The 27,937-nt window shown below is 45.5% G+C and overlaps 1 protein-coding gene across 5 annotated transcripts in view; it reads right to left on the reverse strand.

Annotated features, from left to right (window-relative positions):
• Positions 1 to 27,937, reverse strand: part of LOC133140260 (single-stranded DNA-binding protein 2-like) — a 103,973-nt gene that overhangs the window by 31,762 nt on the left and 44,274 nt on the right. The gene's annotated exons all lie outside the window — the stretch shown is intronic.

Here is a 27,937-nt window from a genome sequence, read left to right on the forward strand (position 1 = left end):
CCTCTGTACGCATGAATGTGTGGAGTTCATGTTCCAATTACTATACTAGGTCAGCCTCTCTAAAGAAGGAAGACAGGATGTAAGAAATGGTGAAAGGACAAACATAAATACCTGTCGATCACATCTGACAGATGAAAAATTTATTTCAGTGAAGTTCTGTGCTCTTGCTTACTTGGGTTCTTTGGCACATTTACACTACTGAGTAAATCAGTGGAGAAAATGTGAAAGGATCCACTTCTGGGATCTCAGGACTGTTAGAAATTTTGAAAGACACACATACATTTTCAGCTCTTGACTCATGACTCATTTTTAACTCTTGATTGATGACTCATGACAGCATAACACTCAGGGTGACTGGGAATGTTCCGTTTCAGAACAGTGGCTCCTTCGGGGTGGGTTAGGGGGGGTAGCTCCAAATTCACCCACCTACCCCTATCCTCCTGGCAAACCCCACCCACTCCAACCAGCCCAATAGTATAACGCTCTTTGTAGGTTATTTTGTATTTTTGTTTGTTGAGGAATGATGACAATGATGGAGCCAGGCACATTTAGTCACAGTTTGGGCAGCTTCCTGTTGCATTGTATGGAAATGCACACCCCACCCCCCCAGACAAAACATGCTGATTACAGTGAGGGGGGCAGGGAAATGCCCTATACCACGCGTTCACCAAAGCCGTTTTACACAACGCTGTTTCCCTCTAGATGGGACAGACTCCCACACTTACCACTGGGAAACAGAGTATCTATTTATAATAAATGTCTTTTTAGAAACTACTCCTACTACTACTACCACTACTACTACTACTACTACTACTACTACTATTACTATTACTACTATTACTGCAACTATTACAACTGCTACTACTATTACAATTACTACAACTATTACAACTGCTACTACTACTACTGAGGCTACTACTACTATTACTATTACTACTATTACTACTACTACTACTACTAATACTAATAATAATAACAATACCAAATATACAGTTGAATAAACTGATACATTATAATTACAAAAAGTTACAGTTAAATGCTAAAGAATTGGGACAGAGAAAATTATGTTGCATGTTGTTTTGGCTCACAGCACACTGGATTTTAAATAAAAAATTGAATATGACCTTAAAGCTGGAAACTGTCAGCTTAAATTTGACGGTATTACATCCACAGCGGGTCAACCGTGTAGCAATTACAGCCCTCTTTAGACACAGTCCACAGGAAACCCTCCCTGAAACCCACACAGCCAGAGAACACAGATGTACGGACGCAGCTCTGACTACAGAACTACTTACTTGGCTGGCTGGGCTTCACTGCATTAAGAGAAGTCTAAAAGTTCTCCTTCTCGTTAAAAGTGACACACGGCTAATCTATAGGAGCCGATCCGGCGGCCATTATTCAGGACAGCAGCTGTCCGCGCAGGGATTAATGGTCTCGGTGATGATTCACTCCGCAGGTTAATAATTAGGACTTGTGATACAAGCGGAGGAGCTGTCGGCCCGAATGTTTCAGTGTGCCGCGTCGGCGGGGACAGGTGTTTGCATTTGTTAGCGTGCGTCACGGTCACAAGGTCAAAGCACTTCGCCGGGGTGTCAGTGCTCTTCTGCCCGGCCGGCGGGCGGGTGGGGGGCTGGACTCAGGGCGGTCGACTGTGACGGCCGGGACGGTGTGTGTTTTAGAGGAGTTGCCGTGTCGTCTGTCTGTCTGTCTGTTTGTCTGTCTGTCTGACCATACTTCCACGCAGTCTGCTCTCAAGCCTCTCTCTCTCTCTCTCTCTCTCTCTCTCTCCATGTAAACAGGGTCCCTGACAAACGGTATGATCTGTGCCAGGTGCTCATAAAGGAAAAAAACAAAACCTGCTGTTTGCACTCTGCCAGACCTGTCAATCATTTACCCTCACTACTGTACCCAGGTGAGGTCTGTTTCACCACTGCCTGCTTTGGGAAGTGCATGTGTGTGTGTGGGTGTGTGTGTGCGCGCGTGTATGTGTGTGAGTGTGTGGGTGTGTATTATGTGTTTGAGTGACAGAGAGAGAGAGAGAGAGAGAGAGAGTTGAGAGAAAGTAGGTGAATGTGCATGTTTACATGGACAGAACATCCTGCCTCTTGTCACTTAGGCACCTTGTGACAGTCACATGGCTGCATCCCCCATATATGGCTGTAGGAGCTACGGCAAGAGCTACACCCACACACCCAACACTACACCCACCTCACACCCAACACTACACCCACTTCACACCCAATGCTACACCCACCTCACACCCAACGCTACACCCACCTCACACCCAACGCTACACCCACCTCACACACAACACTACACCCTCCTCACACACAACACTACACCCTCCTCACACCCAACACTACACCCACCTCACACCCAACACTACACCCTCCTCACACCCAACACTACACCCACCTCACACCCAACACTACACCCTCCTCACACCCAACACTACACCCTCCTTACACCCAACACTACACCCACCTCACACCCAACACTACACCCTCCTCACACCCAACACTACACCCTCCTCACACACAACACTACACCCACCTCACACACACCAGCAACACCCACACACCCAACACTACACCCACCTCACACACAACACTACACCCACACACCCAACACTACACCCACCTCACAAACACCAGCAACACCCACACACCCAACACTACACCCACCTCACACACACCACTACACCCACACACCCAACACTACACCCACCTCACACACCTGTTACACTGACCCGGGCTAAACCACACACACCTGTTACACTGACCCGGGCTAAACCACACACACCTGTTACACTGACCCAGGCTAAACCACACACACCTGTTAAGACTGAGTACCTGGGGTACATATACTGTGGATACACTGGAATACCTGTGATATGCCATGGGTACACCTGAGCATGGTCTAAACCCCAGCTTCATACACATTATAACACTCACACAGCCCCACGTAAGCTGAAACCCTGGCCTCAGGGAGATGTGAAACAGGGGCGATGTGAGTCTTACTGGACTCCAGAGAAGCAGTAAGCAGCTGCATTTAGATGGAGCAGCTGCTTTAAAAGGCCTGGTTCAGGGGTCTGTTCTCCTGCGCTTGAGACAGGACCCCTGGTCAGACCTGCGCTGGGTATAAGCACAAGCTGAACATCGCTGAAGTCTATCGACAGGTTACCTGATAAAACAAAGTGATTTGATTTGCTGTCAGGCCTGAAATGCTTCTGTGCAAGGTGATCAGATCTGTACCTGTACTGAATGAAAAGTACTGGAAATTCTATAAAATATTGAACATACTGTATAAACACCATATTCGTATTGTACAATGAAATGGGAGCTATAAGGAGAGAACCAACTTGTTTATGAACACTAGTTATCATGTTGACTACGTGGCACACACACACAAGTGCCCACACACACACACAAGCTGAAGTATGAAAAAAAACCTGCATCTGAAAAGTATATTAGGAACCTGCGTGACCTTGAGCTTTGACATCCTGACCTGTGACGCTGTTGGTGTTGCGTTAAACGTTGAGTGTCAAGACTAATTGGAATCCGTGCACAATCGGCCTGGCTATTACAAACACATCAGGAACCATCGACCTCGTGACCCAAGTTTGACAATGTGCCGAAAACCAGGCTGGACACCAATACGTAACAAGCACAGTGAATCTAATCGCATTCTACTTAACCCTTTGATGAAATTCTTTTTCAAGATTCTGCCAGTGTCCTAGACCTCTGTTGCTTTCAGTTACCTGCTGTGATTGTGACATCAGCATTTAAGTGTTCCATTATGCATTTTAAACCTTAAAAAGTGAATGAAGTACATCCAGGGATTCATAAAGGCCTATGTCATAGGCTAAAATGAAACCTGGGGGAACATGGAATAGGTTGTGACCTCTATCCGATTACTGTGCAGCCTGTCCCATTAAAGAGACTTTGATGATGGATGAGCAGGTACATTTCCTTGCTAGTCTTTCTTAAATCTTCAGTCAGCGTTTATATTAAGGTGCAAAAGGTCCAAAACTGAGTAGCATGAAACGTGGATGTTGGCCAATGTCTATTTAAATGAGTTGCATGTGATTTCCGGCAGCGCGATTGTAATTTCGACTATTTTTGTCATTGTCTAGCCTCTAATTAAACTGGAATCTAAAGAAGGAAGCGTATTGTGACTGTCTGTCATTCTGTCTGTCTATTTACAGTATCTGATGCTGCACAATTTCCCTGTATTTTGAAGCTGGTTGTTCATCTCTCTCTCTCTCCCTCTCTCCCTGCCTCCCTCTCTCCCGCTTTCTGCCTCCCTCCATTTCCCTCCCTCTCTCCCTCTGCCTCCCTCCATCTCCCTCCCTCCCTCTATCTCTCTCTCTCTTGCTCTCTCTCCCGCCCTCTCTCTCTCTCTTTTGCTCTCTCCCGCCCTCTCCCTCTCCCTCTCTCTCTCTCTCTCTCTCTCTCTCTCTCTCTCTCTCTCTCAGCCCTCAGGAGACACTGTAGGGGAGATTGTGCTCATTAGGGGAAAGCCAAGAAAAAAAACGTAGAGAAATGTGGGCAGCATTCTAATCTCCTCTGTGTCAGGATCAGGTGCAGGAGAGGCCTACATTTCTCTACACACGCACAGAGCTGTCGCTAGTGGGGTGAGAGGTGGTGACGATTTTAGGGACCCAAAGTATTTTTTGGGAAGGGGGGGGGGGGGCACAGCTGGAGAGGGCCCACAAGAATTCCAGCAGGATGGGGGGCCCAGAGCAATATGCTTCCAGGGGCCCAGAATTCCCAGGGACACTCGTGCATAAGCACGACAGGGGAAAGGGTTCAGTGTTCTTGCTCCCTTTGTCTCCACTCCTGTTTCTCTCTGGTTTTCTCACCTCTCCATTTGTAAATGGTAAATGGTTGGAATTTATATCGCGCCTTTATCCAAAGCGCTGTACAATTGATGCTTCTCATTCACCCATTCATACACACACTCACACACCGACGGCAATTGGCTGCCATGAAAGGCACTGACCAGCTCGTCAGGAGCATTTAGGGGTTAGGTGTCCTGCTCAGGGACACTTCGACACAGCCCGGGCGGGGGATTGAACCGGCAACCCTCCGACTGCCAGACGACTGCTCTTACTGCCTGAACCATCTCTCTCTCTCTCTCTCTCTCTCTCTCTCTCTCTCTCTCTCTCTCTCTCTCTCTCTCTCTCTCTCTCTCTCTCTCTCTCTCTCTCTCTCTCTCTCTCTCTCTCTCTCTCTCCCTGTTTCTTCATCCTCTCTCCATTAATCTCTCTCTTTCTCTTCCTCTCTCCCTTTGCATCCTGCACTTCCTATCCTTTGTTTTCCTATGCTCAGTGGAAAATAAAACAAACACAAAAAAAGTGTCTAGTAAAAACTCTCTCTATCACTTTCTCTCCCTCTCTCTCTATCACTCTCTCTCTCTCTGTCCATGGGGCAGACGATTGATGCTGTGCCAGCTGTTGTCAGCAGGGTGGAAGGGACGAGCACGTCTGCCCCCCCCCCCCCCCCCCATCGTTATAACAGGAAATTCAAATGACACTGCACAGGAAGGAACGTAATAAGTACCCCCCCATTTCCTGTATAAGTAGGAAGGCAGAGCAGCAGAAAGCAGGCCTCTCTTTCTGTGAAACACTGTCACCGGCCGCCTCACTGTGGTCATGAAACTCCTGGTCAGTCCAGGTTATTGAAGGTTTTCCGAGCTACGGCACTACATTAGGGACACAGCGATAACACACAGCTTCTAAATGTACTGAAGGTCGACACTGACTTCACAGGTCTGTAGATGGACAATAAGAGTTTTCAGCACAAGTTTTTACCCGAATCAGAACCCAGTCCTGTCCACTCGGACCATGATACGCACTGTAGCCGTACTGTACAGAATCCAAAGGGTTTCCCTGCACAGCCAGACAGACCTGAACGAGCAGGGCTCCAGGTGTTTCATGGGGGTCGCGACCCCAGAGAGGGGTGACCGCGGTGAGGAACGGCTGCGGTCCTGCCACAAGCCCCGCATCTCTCGGGCCCCCTGCAGCCGGCACAATGGTATCCGCGGGACGCTAATGGATAACCAACCGCTTCATGCGGGGAGACAAATTTGCTCAATGGAGGCGATAATTAGGAGAGTGGTTTTTTTGTGAACACTTGCAGGAAGCATGCGCTGGTTTGACGGAGCCGTGTACAGGTGAACACTATCGGCCAGACACAAAACCCTTCCTTCACATCGTAACACCCGACGAGCTGACGCTGAAACTCGCGTCTGTTGGTGCTGAAAGTCTGCATTCTGACCCTTTGTGTTTTCCTAAGCATATGAGCTCGTGTTCCAGCCAACAGGGCGGTGGCTAGGTGCCCTGGACTGTGTGCTCACTGCAGAGCTGCTGGTTTGTGTGTTTGCATTGTTGATGAAGAGAATCTGGAGGCACTGTTAGGATGGGCTGGGTGAAAAATATAATTTCCCTTTTTCACTTTGGAGATGGTAATCAAAGCTCAAAGTACACTCTGTGGGACACTCAGAGGCACTTTCAGACAGACGCACATAATCTCACACACACACACACACACACACACACTCTTAAACTCAAGCATGCAACCCTTTGTAAACCTCAAAGTAACAATGGGGCAACTATTACCATGGTAACTGCATTCCCACTAAACGCGGTTCCAGTCGAGACTGGCTGGGCTCCAGAGCGGCCATTTTGTTTTACAGTGCAGAGAGGCCAGTAAAACTCTCAACTGCCATTACAGTGCTGCATTCACCAGTCTCGTTTCACCTTGCGAGGGTGTGGGGAGTCGGAGAAAGAGACATTTAGAAGGCTTTAACATGAAGGCCACCTCCTCCTCCAAGCTGCCTTCAGCACAAGCAAACACAAACTGTGTCTCTGACGCCAAGGGCGCCGTGGAGAGTCAGTGTGCAGAGGTCACGCAGAGAGCACGCCATCGCAGACGTCCCTCCTTTCAGCCTGAATTTACACCGAGCGCAACCCTTCAGCTCACCACCGTCCCCCGCTTACCGCCGGCAGCGCCCCCTGTCCTGCCCGTAGTACCCACAATTGACCACTAGGGTCTTCCTGCATGCAGTCTGAGGTGTGCTTCAACTTCAACTTTCCTTCAATCAGTCCACTCTGGAAGTCTTTCTCGCATTCCTTCTTGTCCAAAGCAGAGTTTAGGATAGGATTTGTTTCTGCACTGTTGTGTCCCAATGGACTAAGGGGAAAAGCATCTTGAATTGGATTTCATGTCTGCATTGGTTAGAGTGTCGGTTGCACAGGGCAGTTGCTAACCCTGCTGAAAAACACACCTCAAGCTAGGTCTGAAACACCTGACCAGCTCAGACCAGCTCCCAGCTCGACATGCTTTGAAACAACAAACTACCAGTTCAGACAAGCTACTAGCACTGGCTGGTTCACCAGCTAGACACCCAGCTAGACCAACTTGGCCATGCTGGTTGACCAGGTCATACCAAGCTAGACCAGATTATGGCCAGTTCTGGAATATAATATTTGATTCATGGTGGTGACCATGAAATTGGGGTGGGGCAGAAGGCAGTAAAATATATATTTTCAAATGAATTAATCAATAAATAAATGTTTGAGTTCAAGAGTTTTGAACCGAAACATAATCCAGGTGAACTTCCCTTGTTTGTCTGTTTGTCAGTGGATTTGCCACAGAAATGGTGGATTTTGCAGTTCCACTTGACTATTTATTCACTGGCTGGTCGGTTACAATTTTCAATTTAAAGACGGAAGGCTTAAACCAGCTTATGACATTCATATCTCAGAGAAAAAGAGAGAGCGCTCCACGTTTCCCGGTAACTGAGAGCGCACCAATTTTTCCCTGGTTTTTCTGACTTTCTTTCTCTTCAGTTTCCGGAAAGACACGGGTCACGTTAGCAGCACCAAAGGCTGTGTATACGCAGGGCCCTGAACAAATATGGACAGAGGGACAAACAAACACAAAGTCACGATGGAAAGAACAGTTTATTTACGAAGACTAAGACCAGCGTCATTTCGGCAAAAGACGTCCGCCAGAAACGCTGGCCAAAGGACGTTGTGGGTTCAGAGTAAATATTTATCGCACAAGTTTGTGCACTACGACAGGAGACGAGGATTCCATGGAGGCCCCCATAAAAGAGGAACAGCTTGATTTTATTGTTTAAGGATCATTTGTTTTGGAGCTGGTGAACATGCAGTCACTGTGAGTGCCTCTCTCTCTCTCTCTCTCTCTCCCTCTCTCCCTCTCTCTCTCTTCCTCTCGCTCTCCCTCTGCAAACTTTCACAGATGGCTGGACAACAACAAACTTTCCCTTTAATCCAGTTTTGCCTGTTAACTCCTGGTTTGCCTTGTCCTACGGCTCACCGTTTTATGGAATTAAATGTAAACCGGGCCTGGTGCTTACTTGCAGGCTAGGAGCAAGGAAAAATAATCACCTACAAACGTCTCGTTTTGTAAGAAATTAAAGCACCTACTAACATCGTTCTCCATCCAATCAACATGGAACCAGTGGTCGCAGGTAGCAGCTGCAGCAGCATTTTCTAGCGCTCAGAGTCATAGTAGCATTGTCCCTGTTTTCCTTGTTATTATTTGTCCCACCACCAATCACGGCAGTTTTGATAGCTGCACTAGCAGCTGCGCTCTAATATTAGCAGGAGGAGTGGGTGTAGCAGCAGAAACAGTTGTTGTCATAGATACAAGCGGGATTGTCGCCGCTGCAACTGTAAAAAGAAAAAAAAAGAAGAAGTGAGAGCAGAATCTTCCCTCCCGCCACGGAGAAGCTTCTCGTCACAGTCGGAGGAGGAGGAGGAGGAGGAGGAGGCAGGACGGGGATGGAATTTTTGGGACAGTGCTCAGCGGGCGACCCCCCCCACCCCCCCCTCCGCCCCTCCGCCCCCGCTCGGCCCAGATCGCGGCCCCTGAAAGACCCTCTCTGATTGGCTGGCTGCAGGAGAGGGGCCGGTAGCGCGAGCCCGCGGACACGCAAGCCGCCGCTGTCGCTTGGAGACAAGGTCGCTCCGGAGCAAGGTCACATCGCGCCTGGGCTAATCCCCTTCCACCCCCCCACTCTCCACCTTCCCACAACCCCCCACCCCCACCTCTCTTCCCCTAGGTCACCCTGAGTGTACCAGTGCATATTCCTGCGTCGCCGTAGATACAGCGTGCATCCACTTTCGCACATTTGTGTGCTCTGCAGTTGCTGCGTTAGTCACAGAAATCCCAGGATGCAACATTACAGACGCTAACACAGATACTGAAGAAGACATCACGGACAAACCGATGTTCAGTTCCACATTCGTGAATATGTTGGAGCAGCCAATTTGCAGCTGAATCTTCTAAAACAATTCTAGGGTCCAGGACTAAGTACTTAGGTGACACAACAGATGATGTGTGCTGTTAAACAGAACCAGAAACTCCTTGTTACCAACCAAACAGAAAATCAACAGACAGGTATCTGGCAAGTGTAATGGATCTACAGTATGTTGAAGTTCCTAGAACACTCAGATAGGAAGGAAGCTTGAGTTACACAGCAGACAGTATTAGACAGAAAAGAAAAGTGGGCGTATTTATTTTAGAGCACGCAGACATGGGTCAAAGGTCATCAGACTTACTGCCTGCAGTGTGTGAGCATAAACTTTTCACTTTGGACACACACACATAGGGGCGACATGGCTCAGGCAGTAAGAGCAGTCGTCTGGCAGTCGGAGGGTTGCCGGTTCCATCCCCCGCCAGGGCTGTGTCAAAGTGTCCCTGAGCAAGACACCTAACCCCCAAATGCTCCTGACCAGCTGGTCGGCGCCTTGCATGGCAGCCAATCACCGTCAGTGTGTGAGTGTGTGTATGAATGGGTAAATGAGAAGCATCAATTGTACAGCGCTTTGGATAAAGGCGCTATATAAATACCAACCATTTACCATTTACATACACATGCACAAACACACACACAGACAAACTTACTAAACAATAGATTGCAGGCATGATATTAATACAAATGTATTCACTAGGCCCAAGTCTGCCCAAACCCTGTTTGTGGAGATCTATTGTGCTGTAGGTTTTAATTCCGAACCTAATAAAGCCTCGTTCAACAGCAAGAGGACTCATTGAGCTGCCAATGAGGAGACTCAGGTGTGCCGAAATTAGGGTTAAAATAAAAAAAAGGCTATTCAGAGAAGTCCCACACAGCATATGGACTCTTAAGTATTCCCAATCCACACATGATGTGAACGGACAAAAGGGTGAAAATGTGGAAACTTGGGCTTGTAACGGCCTGGGCTCCGAACCAGAAGGTTGCAGTTTTGAATCTCACACAGTGGAATAGCCATCATAACCTTGAGCAAAGCTGTTACGCCAAATTGCTTCAGTGCATACCAGGCTATGCAAATGAGTACGATGTCAAATGTAAGCCACTCCAAATGAAATAACTGTAATAATAATCATTATAAATGACACAATCACTGATATGTCACAATGGTATAGTATGATATTAGGCATGGGCAGACACAGTAGAACATTTTTTTGACCCTTTGTAAAGGGGCGTGTCCACCCTGGGCCCTCTGAACAGGGTTTAGGACCTGGTTTCGCTGCTCTGCTGAAAGAGAGAAAGATATATATAAATAATCAAATAAATAAATAAATGTGGGAAGGAAACCCGTTGCCGTGGAAACAGTCGGAGCACTCTGCAGTCTCCCTGGAGGTCTACAGTCTCACACCGGAATGGAGTTGGGCTCCAAACCACTTCCCCCCCCGATAAAGAAACTTTCACACTGCAAGACCCAAATAAATATACATCCTGGAATACTACCCCCCCCCCCATTTTTTGCATTTAGTTTGATTCATTTCCATCTTTCTTGCTCTTTTACTTACTGAAATATTTTGTTTGCATTAATTCATCTAATTCAACTATTATGCAAAGACATAGTTAAGAATTTGAAAACTTACATATACATATGAACAGTTACAATGAACTTAACTTCAAATTGTGAAGTATTTTGATTGTTTTGCTATTCAATGTCAGTGGTTGGATGTTTGAGAGAAAGCGAGTATCTAGAGTAGTATTCTCTGACTGATATGAGCCCAAGTTTGTGGTGGTTAGCTATGCGAAACCATATTAGCTCAGGTTGAATGAGACAGTGTGAAGTGAACATGGATCAAGGATAGAAGGTTATGAGTTTAGCCCTAGCACCAGTGCCCAACCCTTATTTAACCCACTTAAGCTAAATAGCTGCAATAAATATCCACTGATATGAATGTTAAGATCAAAATGTGTTATATACATGGCTGTGGATGAGTAAATGAAAAATTGGCTGATGTGATGCTCTTGCTCATAGACTATGAGCTGAATGCTAATTACAGGAGTGTGTTTGTGTGTGTGTGTGTGTGTGTGTGTGTGCATGTGCGCTGCCAAAAACGCCAGTAAGCAAACAACTCATCTGGAGAGGAACAAGCTTTTACTCTTTTCAGTCTTTTCTTTCTTTTTTAAAAACATCTTTATAATCAACAACTTCTCAGTCCAGATTTTCCCTTTTGTCTCCCAATTAGGAGAGCCTACTCATGAGTGTAGGCGTGTCCTGTCACTCAGCATCCTGGGTAAACTCAAGAGGGTGCGCACAATCACGCAGCTGCCTCTAGTGGAGCAGCTGGCAGAGGCAGATCGCAGCCACTTGTTCAACCAGAGGAGGCACTACTGAGCTGTCTGGCGGGAATTGCATTGTGGGAGAACCTCAGTGCACCATTAAAATCTGTTCTTTTATAACGCCTTCAGAAGACATTCTTGTGAAATATGAATTATGCGTATATACATATAGGCACACGCACACACAGACACAGACATGTTCACACAGGCACACACACACACACACACACACAAAGCAATTGTAGCCTCAGTACTTCCCACCAAGGTAAATCATGGCAGTAAAATGTAATTAATCAAATGCATTTAATTATCACGAGACAGTGGGGGTCGGATATGATTAAAAATATTCCCTACCTTCTAATATTTTAATTGCTTATTTTTCCACAATAACAATGATTATATGCATGAATTATAACCCTGTAAACTTCAGTATTTGTGTCTACGCTTTTCCTCTGATAATAACATTTATGATTTCAGAGTCACTGACATCAAAGAACTGGTCAACTGACTAAAACTACTAATGTTAACTGAAAAGCCTGAACACCATTTATTTCAGGAATCCCACAGTTCCACAGCAGGCCCAATTCTGAAAACATAATGCTATAACTCCAGTATCATTTCTGACATCATACTACCAAAACTTCCAATATGATTTGTCACATCTTAGCACTAGGACTTCAATAGCATTTATATCACAGCATCAAACGACCATTTACCATTTCTTACATCATAGTGCCATCTATATTCTGCAATGGAGAACAATGGCATTGCTGATATGGAGACCGGGGCACCTCAATTCCCCATTTCAATACAACAAAACACAATGTTGTATTCAGCCTTGTAATAACTTAATCCAATTGATTAATCCTGTGATCTCAAATTAATCAAACTTCCTGATAGCTTAGATGCTAAAAACCAAAAAAGTGGCACGTTTCCTTAGCAAGCAGAAACTGGCACATGAGGCCGACATTAATGGACTGAGGGTCCTTCTCCTTAAACCCACTCAGGGGAGGCTGCGCGCGTTTCTGCCTGTGAGCGCTGGCAGCTGGCGGTGTTGGCAGAACATCCCCCCTGCAGTAAAAGAACACGCACCCTACATCTCTCCCCGGTACAGGCTCTTCCCAGAGCTCCCACCGGCGGTGGGACACATAGAGAGAGAGAGAGAGAGAGAGAGAGAGACAGACACATAGAGAGAGAGAGAGGAGGTAGCCCGTCACCTGGTCTCCATGGTGACCAGTGACGGCTTCCTGCCCGTCGCTCCCGCGGTGGCGGGAGACGCGTGTCGAGCCGTCACTGGTCACCATGGAGACCAGGCGACGGGCTACCTCCACCGGGCCGGACTGCCGAGGGCACCCGGGCGCCCACGGCAACCGCCGTGCACGGCTGGGCATCGCTGCGGGCAACGTTGAGCCCAATCGGGACGTGGTGGGGGGATGCTATCCTCTCTCTCTATGTGTCTCTCTCACTCACACACACAATTACAAACTGGCACAACATATTTCAATATACATGCGTTGCCAGAACTTTACAAAAAAAATGTCAACAAAACAATGTCATGAAATATAAACAAACACATAAAGTGCATGCAAAAGCAGAAACGAATTGTTATTAGATGTTATATATTGTTAGATCTCTCTCTCACTGTCTCTCAATAACTACTACCTTTGAGCAAGCCAATGACTTTAGCGTGATAGAGCATTAATGTGAATCTGACTAATATTTGTATTGATGTGTATTTACGCACAAAACACTTAAGCAAATGGCCTTGTAGTACCAGAAGAGGAAGCTTCAATGGAAATATTAATTAGCATGGGCTTCCAATCGGAATCTTGATTAAATCCATACAAGGAAAAGGCATTTAAAAAATCCCATGTGCTGGAAATTTTAATCATTCCTTATTAATGCCTCATCGCCCCGTCTTGTTTGGACAAACTTATTTCTCTTCCATGACGACGCTTTGCAGTATACTTGCATTTTACGACCCTTTTCCACGAAATGTTTTTCTCTGGGTGACGTAGTGTCTCAGCGGCTAATTGCGCTTTCATGCGGTTTGTTTACACGTCTTTCTGACGAGGCTCTTCTTCGCGTGCGCGGACAAAGCTGTTTGTGCGCAATGCCGCATTCGTCGTCTACTACCACATGTATGAGTTAATGTCTTAACTCCGTGTTCGCACAAATAAAGTTTAATTCATCCCATTATTCAAGTTCTGTTTGAGAAACAGACCGCTATGTGTGACCGGTGTCTGTTATTCACTAGTCTGGTTTCTGGAATCCGCATGTTAAGTTGTATGGCTAAGTTGTATGCCAATTTAAAAAAAAATAAAAAAATAAAACAGTAATTAAATGAAAAGCATTACACAACACTATGCGTGAATCTCTCAATAACCATATTTTGCTCAATTAAATTATTTTTTATTTCCAAATGTAATAAATTATTCAAATGAAGGTTTTATTTTTTTTATCCTATTGAAAAAAAAAAGGCAATTTTGCATGCAATATCTATAATTTTAGGAATTGCACAGTATTGCACAGATTAAATTAAATGTAGTACAATTAGTAAGACGCAATAGCCACATATGTGGACGCATAGAGACATTTTCAGAAACAAACCCATGTAGCTTATCTATGATGTTCTCTCACCTGCCCCATACTAGCCACAAGGTGAAGTGTGTATGTTTATGTTCTCTTTCTTCCAGGGTAATTTATCAATAAGAAGCCTGCTTGGATAATTTCAGCATCACAGCCCCCCCCCCCACACACACACACACTCTCACCCCCACGCCCCACTCTCCCCCTCCTCCCCCCAGGGACTGAGATGATCATAATCCTCTCAGAACAGCTTAATTAATGACCCCCCAGCCCAGCACAAGGGCTTTCTGCAACAGAGAGGGGAGTGACATTACCAAAGGGATGGGCATAAACACCCATATGTGCACACACACACACACACATGCACGTACACAACCTCAGTGTTATACAGTATTCAAGCATAAGGCACAAGGCCATTGATTCAGTGGTTCTGGGATGACATTCTGTGTCACTGCAGATGAATACAAGGTCTTATTCAACATTTAAATGGAATGAGTTGCAAATAGAGGCACTGATCATCATAATCAATTCACCTCTCATTTGTGCACCTGTGATGAAGCATTTACACGTAGGCTATATTAAGGCAATATGCTGAAACAGAAATCATGTAGCCTCATCTTTACAAAATGATGATGACTGCAGATCTTTTATGAATGCAGTTAATAAATAAATAAATAAATAAGAATGGCTTCAGTAGTGGTGCTGGTAGTAACAGCGGCAGTGGTGCCATGCACATCATCGAGATCATCCTCCTCATCATCACCACCACCATTATCGTTATTATAATAATCATCTACATCGTTAAATAAAAATGGTGAGTGTCAGATCCGTCCCTTCCTGATGAATATGCAGATTCGCCCTAATTGGATGCATGATTAATTCAGCGGCTCGCGCCGAAGACGCGTTTCGGTTTCGAGAAGGCCGTGTAGGGAGGCCTCACGCAGCGCGGAGCGAGAGAGCAGGTGTTACGGAGCGCTAACGTGCTAACGTGCTACGCGTGTCAATACCAGTGACCTGTCGAGGGCTCACTGTAACTGAAGCCTTCTAATGGTATTTGACATTTTACAGAAACTTTGTTCAAGCTACTTAAAACATATTACTGCCATCAGGAAAATTAGGCTGATTATCTGTTTCTGGCACTTCAGTATGTGGTTACTGCAGTGTCAGTGCCAAATGTGGAATTAAAGTGTTGATTTAAATGTAAATTTAGAATTCATAACTAAACTTCTTTCTTTACTTGTTGTTTCACAGTTAATGTCATCATGGCATTGAAGTCATGGTCAGACATGAATAAAATTTAGATGCTAGTACCAGCTCGCTAAAGCATAGAAATATAATTGAATCCAAAACAATTACATATTTGACTCAACTGCCCCGCAAACGCCCTGATAAATTTCTATGAAATGTCAATTAAATATGTCACTCACTGACATCATAATAAATATATTTTTCACAACCCCACTAAATATATATTTTTCTGAAATACTGTTGAGAACAGATGATTATTTAAAAATGATTGGTCATTTGCAAGAATATTGCTGCTGTATACAGGTGGGACTGGGCTGAAAATATCCCAGAGATGTGAATTTTTCATTAAAGTGGAAGCAGAAGAGATCGAAGGGGTTTCTGGAGCTGATTCCCATCCTACCCCCACAGCGGACTGCACAGAGCCTCTGAGAAAAACTTTCACATATCTGCAGCGAGAAAGTGTGGGTTTAACTTTCTTATTTTATTCTTTATCTACAGCAAAAAGGGGGAGTGTAGGGAAAGAGAGAGAGGAAGAGGGAGACAGAGAGAGTGATAAACACCAATAAAATGAGAGAGGGGGGATAATAGAAGGAGAGAAAGGGGAGAGGGGAGGGGGAGGCAGAGAGTGAGAGAGAGTGAGAGAGAGAGACTCTGTTCGCCCCATAGAAAATGAAGAGTAGGGAGAGAACAGAGACAGAATATGACCACCTGCATCTGCCAGGGACCTGGGACCCCCCAGACACACACACACACACCCCAAACACGCACACACACATACACACACCCACACCACACACACCCACCCACCCCAAACACACACACCCCCACACACACCCGCCGCCCCACACACACACATACACACACACACACCCCGGCTGAGCCTCCTGCATTATAGAGGAACAACGCTGGCGGAGCCTCTCAGCTCCTGAGCGCACTCTCTCCCTCCTCATTAATCATTTAGGCCTCCTCCTGCTGCGCCTCCTCTGCCCTTAACCCCTTCCTGGGCGGTCCGGGACGGAGGGGGGGAGGCGGGGGGCAGAAGGGGAGGTCTGTCTCGAGCGCGGTTCTGGAGGCTCTCTCCCGCGTGGCTCAATGGGACTGTCCCCGTGTCTCTGCTCGGGTTGTGCTGCTACATGCTTATTGTGTTTTTGATGCATTGTTGGAGTGTGAATCAGACCCGGGCTACGCAGCGGCGGAGCATAGCGGGAGCAAATAAACCACAGAAGAAGACAAGAAAAATGAAAAAAATAATGAAAAAGAAAAAAAAGAAGAAAATGGAAAAGAAAAAAACAAAGAACAAAAAAGACAAGGGGAAAAAAACAGTATAGTCTCAACTCAACACAGACCACACTGAGGCATCTCTCTCTCTCTCTCGCTCTCTCTCCATCTTCGCTTTCTTTTTTATCAGCTTTCCCTCATTTCTTCTCCAATTCACTTTCTTCCTTTCTCCCAGTCAACCTCTTTTTGTCTTAGCCTGTTCCTCTTGTTCTATCTCTGTCTCTCTCCCTCCATCTCTCTCTTTCTCTCTCTCCCTCCATGTCTCGCTCTCTCTCTCTCCCTCCATCTCTCGCTCTCTCTCTCCCTCCATCTCTCTCGCTCTCTCTCTCTCCCTCCATCTCTCTTGCTCTCTCTCTCTGCTCTCTCTCTCGCTCTTTCTCTCTCCCTCCATCTCTCTCTCCCTCCATCTCTCTCTCTCTCTCTCCCTCCATCTCTCTCGCTCTCAGTAGTATCACTCATTTCCAGGAAGACGTCGACTGGACGTCTTACACACAAAAACCGTGTTTGTCTTTCTACGTCTCAATCAACCTTTCTCTGATTATTCAAATGCCCTTTTCACAAAACAATTATCCGCAGCTCTCATTATGCTATAATTGTAGAAGATGTGATAACAGCACATATTATATTCATTACTGCGTATTATCCTTCATTACGCATCTAGCTCTTAAAGGTGCGGAGTCAATTTTCCGTTCCCTGTTGATCTCCGGCTGACCTTGCTCAACACAAACGCTCCTTTGTCGTGTTGTTACTCCTGGCCCCGACGCTTCCGAACCTCCTACTTGTCTCCCCCCTCCTCCTCCTCCTCCTCCTCCTCCTCCTCCTCCCTACAGAAGTCCTTGACCCACCTTCAGCCCCCCCCCCCCTCCTGTGGACGCGTAGTGCAGGCAGCTGTGAGCGTGACCCGGACAGTGACACGTACACGTGAAACGGGCCTCGCACGGGGAGTCGGTCATGTAGGCGGCTGTATAATTGATGAGATGTAGAACAGGCAAGCCAGCTGTCCCCCCCCCCGTCCCCCCCCGTCCCCCGTCCCCCTGTCCTGCTTTAAAAAAGCATATGGCTCGCCAGAGGGGGACGGCCGGCGATCTGCCGGGAGACAAATGGCGTCCGACGCGCGAGGACCTCGTCGTGAGGAGTCCGTTCTGCGCACGCGCTCCTTCCTGTCGTAGACTTCCTGTCGCGCTCCATAAACTCAACTTCACCGCTGTTTACACTGCATTCCACCTCTTACTGTACAGTCAGGTCCATCAGAGTATTTGGACCGTGACACAAATTCAAAGGACTAGAATTGCGCTGCATATGGAATGTAAAAAAAATTGGATAATCTACATGGATTGTAGTGTATCTGTGACTAAATCCATTTTGGACGAGGCAGACAGGCAGACATCTGACCACGGTGAAGAATTAAGAACACAGCAAGACATGTAAATGAAGCATTCAAATAAGAGCTACGGAGGTACAGGTAAAGAGAGGGACAGAGAGAAGGACAGGGTGAAAAAAGGGAGAGACGGAGATAGAGAATGGAAGAGAGAGCAAGAGAAGGAGTGAAACAGGGTGAGAGAGGGAGGGACATAGGATATAGACAGAGAGACAGAGAGAGGGGGGGGAATGAGAGAAAGAGAGAGGGGGGGGAATGAGAGAAAGAGAGAGCGAAGTAGACACACAGGCCTAATATTATTCTTCGGTGAAGAAGCAGCCTGCCATAACAGCACTCCTGGTGTGCATTATCACAGCCACGGTGCCCACTTCAATCCAGCGCACCGTCTCTGAGTTATTATCACCCGGAGTGCTGGAGAGCAGATTTAAAAACGCCGGGTCCCCGAGACAGAGGGGCTTAAAAAGAACAGGGAGCTTAAGAAGACAGCGCACAACTCTCCTCTCTGCTGGGGCCATGTCCGCAGCATCGGCAGGCAGTCTTCTTCTGTGGTGCTTTGCAAGGCTGGTACTGCCACAGGGGACAGGCGTACAGTGGAGGAGTTCCTGGCCTGGAAGATTAGTGCTGGTCTAGTGGGCAGGACTATTCAAAGCGGCTAACCTGTGGAGAGGTGGCTTATGGGAAAGAAAAGCCCACACTGTTGCTATTCTTAAACCTGCATTCTGTTTGCATATCACAGGGAAGAGATAAAAAAGGAGCCACGGTCTCAGGACTGAAGGTTTAACTCCCGCCTGCGGCCCAGAAAATCACACCACAAAGAAATAACTGCTCAAAAGCTGTCTACAGTGGTGACCTGCCCTTGGGTTTATGAGCGGGGCTGGTGTGGAACAACACACACATTTTGACTGGTCTACTGCGATCGATCATTGCATTACATTACATTAGTTATTTATCTGACGCCTTTATCCAAAGCAGTTGATTAGCAGGGGCAAGCGATGTGGGGTTAAGGGTCTTGCTCAAGGGCCCGACAGCTTCATGGATCTTATCGCGGCTACGCTGGGGCTTGAACCACCAAACTTCCGGGTCCCAGTCATGTACCTTAGCCACTAGGCTATAGACTCCCCCAGTCATGTACCTTAGCCACTAGGCTACAGGCTGCTCCAGTCATGTACCTTAGCCACTAGGCTACAGGCTGCTCCAGTCATGTACCTTAGCCACTAGGCTACAGGCTGCTCCAGTCATGTACCTTAGCCACTAAAAATAAATTCTTACTATAAGTAGTGTTCACCAAGCACCCCCCGGTGTTTATCGCTGATTGGTAGAAGCTGCATTGCAGTGGCACATTCCCAGTGTGGTTTTGGGTCATCTGATGTGTCTGCACCCCAAAGAAGCGCAATTGGGAGCTGGCTAAGGTGTTACACGGCGATACATATGAAAATGTCGAAAATATTTTTTAGAAATGCAGAGCGAGCACTTCTCGGCGTAATCTAATGATGGCTGACGTCTCGGAGGGTTTCCCGTCAGAAAGAGGGAGGCGGGGGGAGTTCAGTCGCCTCTGGCAACCCTGAGAGGGATCAGCAGCTGAACGGAGCTTTCGGGAAAGAGAGCGCCCTGACACCCCCACTGACGGGTGGGGGGGGGGGGGGGGGGGGCGTGTGTAGCGTCAAAAACGTTGCCCCCGGCAACCTCCTCGCTCCATCTCCTCCTCGTTACCGGCTTTCTTCGGGCGGATTAGACATTTGTCGCTAAGGCGGAGAACAGACGGAATTAAATAAATAAATCAAAATAGCAAAGAGCTCTTAAGGAAATATGTCACTGCGCTGACAGCTGAGCAAAAATAGAAAAAGCGGGTGCATGTGACAAAAAAATATATATATATATATCTAAATGCCACCGGTAGACGAAATAGATTTTATTGTCCGTTTCCATAGCGTGCTTGCTTGATTTCTTAGCTTTTCTCATTTCTTGCTTGAAACTTTGAGCCCCAATGCTGAGTTTCTCTACAGAGCTAACTCTAATGTACCTGGAGACACCCCACACCACACAACCACAGATACAGAGATTTGGACAACGCCCTACACCGATGGCTGAGGGGCAATTATATAAGGTTGCCAGATGTACCATCTACTCTGCAACATTACCACACTATAAAAATGTATTTTTGTCTTATATTCATATTATTTTGCTGAATATGGATTGCCAATGAGAAATTTCAAGATTTGCCAAAGGGGAAAGACAATTTCATTTGTCAAGCAAAGACATACTTTAAAGTTAAGCTAATATTTTCTATTTGACAGAAAAAAAAATTTAAGTCTAAATTACAAGTCTGAAACACTTTCAAGGCAGACTTTGTTTCCAGTGCATTATTCATGAGTAGGATTTAAATACCGCACTTGTGATGATGAGTGTCAGTTAAACATTAGACTTGTAAAATGTTTCTGAAAACAGATTGGCCATTGCATTTGAAAGAGGTTTGAAGCAAGACAATTAAAATCTATACATCGCCTCTGTTCATCCGTCCTTTGGAGGAGGGAAGCTTTGTATTGAGTATGCCTGTTATATCTTCAATAAACTTACAAGCAATGCCATGCTAACATACTCTCTATCTTCCTCGTTTAATTTGCTCATGTTTCTGTTACTCTTGGATAAGCAACGCCTTTGTCAGTGTGTGATGTCTGAACAGTGGTCTGGTTTAACTCCTGTGTTGTCTTCATGTAATATAATATAATTAGTTATTTAGCTAGCCAACGCTTTTATCCAAAGCGACTTACAGTTGATTAGACAATGGAATTAAGATAAATTATGAATAATGGATGTTCTCACGGTTAGCTGCATTTGTTTTAAGTAACACTGATGTGTTCATTTCACCACCATGTGTTATGTTCTGTCATACTTTGTGTTTTTGTATTGCACTTGGAATTGTATATTCCAACATACTTATGGATAGTACTGTATTGTAATGGTCTCATGATTGTGATTTTGTTATGCTGCTATTTGACCCTGTCTTGGCTAGGTCTCATTTGTAAAAGAGGTTTCAATCTCAATGTGACTTCCTAGTCAAATAAAGGTTTAAAAAAAAATAATAATAAAAAGAAAAAGCAGGGGACAATCCCCGCTGGATAAATGCAGGGTTAAGGGCCTTGCCCAAGGGCCCAGCAGCTGTGGCTCCACCAGGAATTGAACCACCAACATTCCGTGTCCCAGTGAAGCACCTTTGCCACTCGAGGCTACAGGCCACCCTGCTTCATTATGTAGGCACCCGGTATCCACATGGTCAAAAATGGCCCACCCTTGTCCCTTGCCTGACCCCTTGTGATAAAAGCCTTTTCAATTAATTTTAAACCCTTATTTAAACCAATATTTTTTTCACGTAGAAACAATCTGTCACTCATCAGTAAATCGGTGTGTTACTGTTTTCCTACATCACAGTCCAGAGAGACTGTATTTCTTCTACACTGTTCATTTTTACAACAAAACACACATCATAATAGTTTTTTTGCTGTAATCGATGTGTGGCACTTAACTTTCATTATGATTCTCATTTCATAAATGAATCAGAATGATGGGGCACCGCTTTTATAAAAATATAAGAAAGGAGCAGTGTTTGACTCTTTTTCTAATGGTAAGGTCATTCCAGGAAAAGTAATCAAATTCCATGTGGGGAAAATGAAATTTAGGGGGATGTAACTGCTGTTAAACTCAGGAAAGGGCCACATTTCACCCTGAGGGCTTAGACAGGGAACTGAAGGTGAAGAAGTGGTCTCCAATCGGCCACGAGCTATGAAAACATGTTTTGTGAAGGATTACGAGAAAAGGAATTTAAGGAGTTTAAAACTGTACGGTCTGATGACCAAACTCTAAATGTCTGGGTTAAGATCCAAGAGAACTCCCTTCCAATAATGTAATTAATGGTCCGGACTGGGAATTCTTAGACAAATATTTCAATGTGATCATCTTGGATATTTCTAATAAGCTTTGTTTTCAAAGGGAGAGGAACATAGGCTAAATGCCAAATGCTAAACTGATTAGAAGCATCCGGGATGATCATACTGAAATATTTTTCTATAAGAATCCCCAATCAGGTCCATGAATTTCATTATCAAAGGTGGAGTTCTCCTGGATCTCAAAACAGTTTAGTATTTTTAAGGGGACTGGAACAAAGATGCCAAACGCATAAACCTGTCGTCAAAGAAGTACAAAACATGCTCTCAAATGTATACGATAAAACATTTTATGATCAGATTGCACAAGCAATACACACATGCATTTCTATATGAATGCACACACACACACACACACACACACACTTGACCTTTGGTACTATTCAAACCTCACTGGTATATAACAATGTCGTTTCCATAGCGACCCAGTACAATGAATCCTGGGAAGGTGGAGGAACATCAGGGGAAAACATCGGTCCTTGCGCTCAAGAGTGGGATTCGCTGCCTGTGACTTTAACTCCTGACACCTGACCCCTGACCCTCGCATGCTCCTTTAACAAACCATTTTTAACCGCTGCTAACCAACCAAAACAGAGTTTGTCAACCCTCCTCGCCCGACCTGGCTTATCTTCCCGAACTGAACCAGCGAAGGAGAGAGCTTTGGAGGAAGCGCTTTCAGGAGTGGTCATCACACGCTATCGGTCTGCGCGGCATACTTGTGTAAACAGCCACACCGTATATTAGTGAGCGCCGCTCCAGTGTGAGTAACCTCCCCTGACCACGCTCATTTTACTTTCACGCACTCTGTTGTTAACGTGGGCGTAAGTCACGAGAGAGGACATTTAGCGACAGAAGACACAATGCTGCTCACAAAGGTGCTTAAACGAGGAAGAGAAGCGGACGGCGCAGATAATGTTTTAATCAGCGCCGAGATAGCCCATTAATTTGAATAAACTGCTTTTAATAGTTTGGACAGAGCAAATGTGCCATGGCACAGTGGTAATGATCAGGATTTAATCAACATTACTGCAACACTTTGACGCACAGTTACTAGCATTAGCACAATAGGATTAAGGTCAAACTTAATGGCGAACGTTGATTGAATCCAGGCCAAAATATTCAGTGCCAATAGCAATATTTCCACCCTTATTTTGATGGCAGCCATTTTAAGCAATAATTCACAATGCAAAATCCTTGCAGAATGGCAAACACAAAAGAAGTAAAATATTCCAATAAACTTGAAAAAGAAAACTGAGACCCAACATTCCTTTTTACAAAGCCAGAAGAAAAGCCCTTCACCTGGGTAATGAAAACCACATCATCGTGTCGCAAAGGATTCTGGGCATTGGTCTTTGGCGGGAACAAGACAACCCCTGCTGAGTCTGAAGCTCAGTCATTAACCGAAAGCAGACGTCTCGGTCCCCGGGCTCTGGGGTTTAACCCCATAACAGCCCTTCCCTTCAGCTCGCTGCCGCTGCTGCCCAGGACAAGCCGGGAATGGCGGTAGCTTCCAGCCAGATTCCCGCTCCAGGTGTCGGAGCAGTGGGAAAACCGTGGCGTTGATTACTGCAGAGCTGCAGCGTACTCACATCACTCTGCCGAGGGTAGGAAGGTGGGTGTGTGTGTGTGTGTGTGTCTGTCTGTAGGTGTGTGTGTGTGTGTATGAGTGTGTATGTGTGTCTGTAGGTGTGTATATGCGTGTGTCTGTAGGTGTGTGTGTGTGTGTATGTGTGTGTGTGTCTGTAGGTGTGTGTGTGTGTATGCGTGTGTCTGTAGGTGTGTGTGTGTGTGTGTGTGAGCGTGTGTGTCTGTAGGTGTGTGTATGTGTGTGTCTGTAGGTGGGTGTGTGAGTGTGCATGTGTGTGTCTGTAGGTATGTGTGTATGCATGTGTAAGTGTGTGTGTGTGTGTGTGTGTGTATGCATGTGTAAGTATATCTGTAGGTGTGTGTGTGCCAGTGTCAGAGGTGTTTGGACCAGTCTCGTACACAGTACTAGCCAAGACCCCAACCTGTCAAGACATGTCAAATTGTATTATTTAGGAGAAACACAAAATGTACTTATATGAGCTTTTAATTGTATCAGTTGGATTACACTACATACTAAGGTATGTAACCTGCTGTCAGAAAACTGGAAAGACCTGAGGCAGACACACTGTGATCACAATGGCAACACATGAAGTCCTTAACAAGTCTCTCCTATATGTTCCCTGAAATCACCGCCAGTGTTGTGGCATTATTCATCCATAGCACTTTTCCACTGAAAGCAGAACAAGTGAGAACGGTGCATTAAGGAGAATCTCTGGGACTGAAAATGTCTAATTTGTGCCTTTAGTCTATAATTAGGCCCATTCTGCTCCACTCTCCCGCTCTCTGAGGAAATGCAGCTAATTGGCATCAGAAAAAGAGCAGCTCAGGGCCAAACCACATGGCCCCTGAGTGTGGAGCCCATCTCCGGCCTCCACCGACATCGCAATTTATCTCACTCTCTCTCTCTCTCATCCCTCTCTTTCTTTTCTCTCTCTTGCCCTCTCACTATATCTCTCTCCCCTCTCCATCTTTCTCTACCTCTCTCTCTCTGGCTGTGGTCATTTGCAATATCTGTTGTTCATGTTCATTAAACTTACTTCAACATTGACGTGTTTGGGTGTCTGCTATAAGGTCCCCATGCCCCTCTTGCTGGCTACGAGCACCAAGCGCCCTATATTCTCCCGCCCCCCTCCCATCCAAAAAACTACCTACAGTATAAGACTGACATCAAAACTGTACCAGCGAATAAAATAAAGAAGTTCTCCAGATTAAACTTCCATTCTGTCCGATTCATTCACTTTGAGACCAGGCAGCAAAGACAGCAAAGCAATATCCTCTCCCCGAGACTGCCTGACCGGGCATTATCCTCAGCCGCTGTAGCAAACAGACGAATACAAAAATAGTTATTGTTTATGACTTCTTGTCTCGGCTTAAGTGGAATTTGGCTACGCAGCTCGGAGAAGGCATTTAAAAAGCACTTACAGAACGCTAAAGGATATTCCCCGACTGAAAACCCTCTGAAGACGCGACCGAGGGGGAATCGATACTGAACAAGTTTTTACCGAACATTCGCCGAGTTGTTCCGCCGCTTTTCCGCTCGGTTTTCCGCGCGGGCGTTCCTGGAATGCCTTCAGGAGTGACAGTAACATTGCAGTCTCCATCAGACCCGGGTCAATTACTACATTGTTCTGGAATCGAATACCTTTCTGTGCTCGATTGATCTTGCCTGATGCAATTGAGCCATCCAAGAGGACCAGAAGGTGGAGTTAACGCCTGGTGCAATTGAGTCAACCAAGTGGACCAGAAGGTGGAGTTTACACTTTCGGAGAGCACGTCATAGGTTACAATACATCAGACAAGCTCAGTAAAGTGTAGAAAAGTATTTGAATCCAAAACCATTATATAATAGAGCCAGGTGTGGTCTCTATTCAGGCTCCTGTCAGTTCCGTCACATGTTCCGAACACGAGTCATAACCGTAACAGGAGCACTAATCACCACCTCCAGAGGAAAAAGAGCATACAACACCTGTACAATATTCAGAGCCAGCCGTCTCATCAGCTGATCAACCAATCAATTAGTTACTTAACCAGTCATCAAGCCAATCACATTTGCCAATGTTACAAGTGCAGTACACAGTCCTTGCTCTTGAGTCCTTGGGGTCAGGCCTGGTGTTTGCCCTTTTCTTTTTGCCTTTCTGGTACTCTGTAAAGTGTCTTTGTGACAGTTTTCATTGAAAAGCTGGATATAAATAAAACAGAATGTAGGCTAAAGGTCTAAGATTGTGCAAAGATGTTTTAATCTTACCGGTGTCCTTCCAACGAGCTGATTAAATAAAGATAGCAGAAACGATAACGAGTGAGTTATTTTGAGGGTATTAATAATTACTAGTATTACTAATGATTAGTAATTATAAGGAGTAATTAATTAATACTCAATTACGTCTGCATCAACGTTATGTGGTTTCCATGAATCTTGACTAAAGACACCATCAATGTTCCAGTTTAAGAATTCATACTTTATAAAAAAAAAAAGTTAGCTGTAATTATTCCCCCATCCCTTTTAATTAAGCAGAAAATATCAGCGGAATTATGATTGAATCACAAAGCCTTGCCAGAATTATAATTTTAAATTCACTATTTTTTTCAAACTGACCCAAGGTCTAATTAGAACTTGCAGATTACATCTCAGTGAATAGAATTAAGAAGTAAGAGTTTAATTGTAATTTTGTCAAAACACGAAGATCAGCATTTCTGTCAATTAGTAGTTTCAGTAGTAGGAACAGTAACAGAAATAGTATTATAAACAGTCACAGGAATAGTATTATCAGTAGCAGTAGTGGTAGTAGTAGTACTCAAAGGGAGGAATATAGCGCAGTGGCCACGGAAGAGGGCTTGTAACACTGTGGTTGTATGAGTTCTAGGTGGGAACCTGCCATTAGAGCCTAAAGAAAGTACTTAACTTGAATTTATTCCATAAATACCAAGCTGTATACATTCATTTCATTTATAAGGGGCCATGTACAATATTAAACATAAATGTTGGCATTTGATATATTACGCCATAGTTATTTTCATGTGCAGTACACATGTAAACACGTGCAGTAAGGCTCCCTGCTCAAAGGGTGAAATGTGAAACACAGCAGCAGCAGTGGTGGCCGTCGCAGGGCAGCGTCACGCTGAAAACAGCTGCAGCACAGGGAGATGTATGAGCAGCGTTTTCACTTCCCCCCAAACAGTGCAGGAGGTGTGACTGTTTATTAAAATTTGGGGACTCAGAAGGGGCACTAATCCGAACCTCCCCCCCGCTGCGCCCTACCCCTCTCTCGGTCAGGATAAGCCCCACCTGGAAGACCCCGCTCCCCCGGGCCGCGGCACGTTGGCGCGGTAACGGCGGTGCACAGAGGACGCCGCGCCCTCCCCGGCTCAAGGTGGCGACTGCGGGGGATTAAATCACGCCCCCCCCCCTCCAGCAGGGACTCCAGCCTGATTTATGGAGTGGTGCTGGCCGATGGCTTTATGCGCTGCTGAACAAGGGCTGGGGCTAATTCACGTAGGACAACTTCAAGCCACCTCGTTAGTAACAGTTCTTTAGTAACTGCACCTCAACCCCCATTCCCAAGTTACAGTGAGCACGCTCAGGTACAGTGCCGTCCGTAAGTATTTGGACAGTGACACAAATCTGGCTCGTTGGCTCTGTACTAGATTCGAAAACAATGAATATGAGTTTAAAGTAGAGACTGTCAGCTTTAATTTGTGGGTATTTACATCCATATCATGTGAACTAGGTAGGAATTGCAGCCCTCTTTTTTATACAATATCACTGTCCAAACAGTATGGAGTGCACTGTATTAGGCTATTGGGATCCCAGTTTTGAGCATCAAACACCAAATTATTAATTTACTATAAATATCATTCCTGCCATTTATATCGTGCTTCTCTCTCACACTTTTCTTGCAGCCATTTTGCACCAGAACACTCAACACACAATGTGTACATTTTACCTTCATGGCTGTTTGTATTGCAAAACATGAAAATGATTTCACAGTAACCCAAATCGTGTCACAAACGCAATAAAAGCAAACCTTCTCTGAGAAGCTTCTCCTATTACCAAAGCTTTCATCATCGTCATTAAAAATGGTCAGATAGACACACTGGCCAGGAAATAACACTGTTTATTTTGGAATTTCCACACTAACTGCACCATTAGCATAAACAAACAAACAGACAAACAAACAAACATGCCCAATACTTTGGGAGACTGCCGTTCAGTGTACACAAACTTCCCAAAAATAAAATTTTCAGCTCCAATTTCTATCAAGCATAGCTACTGAGAACGTGTCTGCTGAAATGTACACCGCAAGTG

Source organism: Conger conger, chromosome 11 (genome assembly GCF_963514075.1).
Source record: "Conger conger chromosome 11, fConCon1.1, whole genome shotgun sequence".
NCBI classification, from domain to species: Eukaryota; Metazoa; Chordata; class Actinopteri; order Anguilliformes; family Congridae; genus Conger; species Conger conger.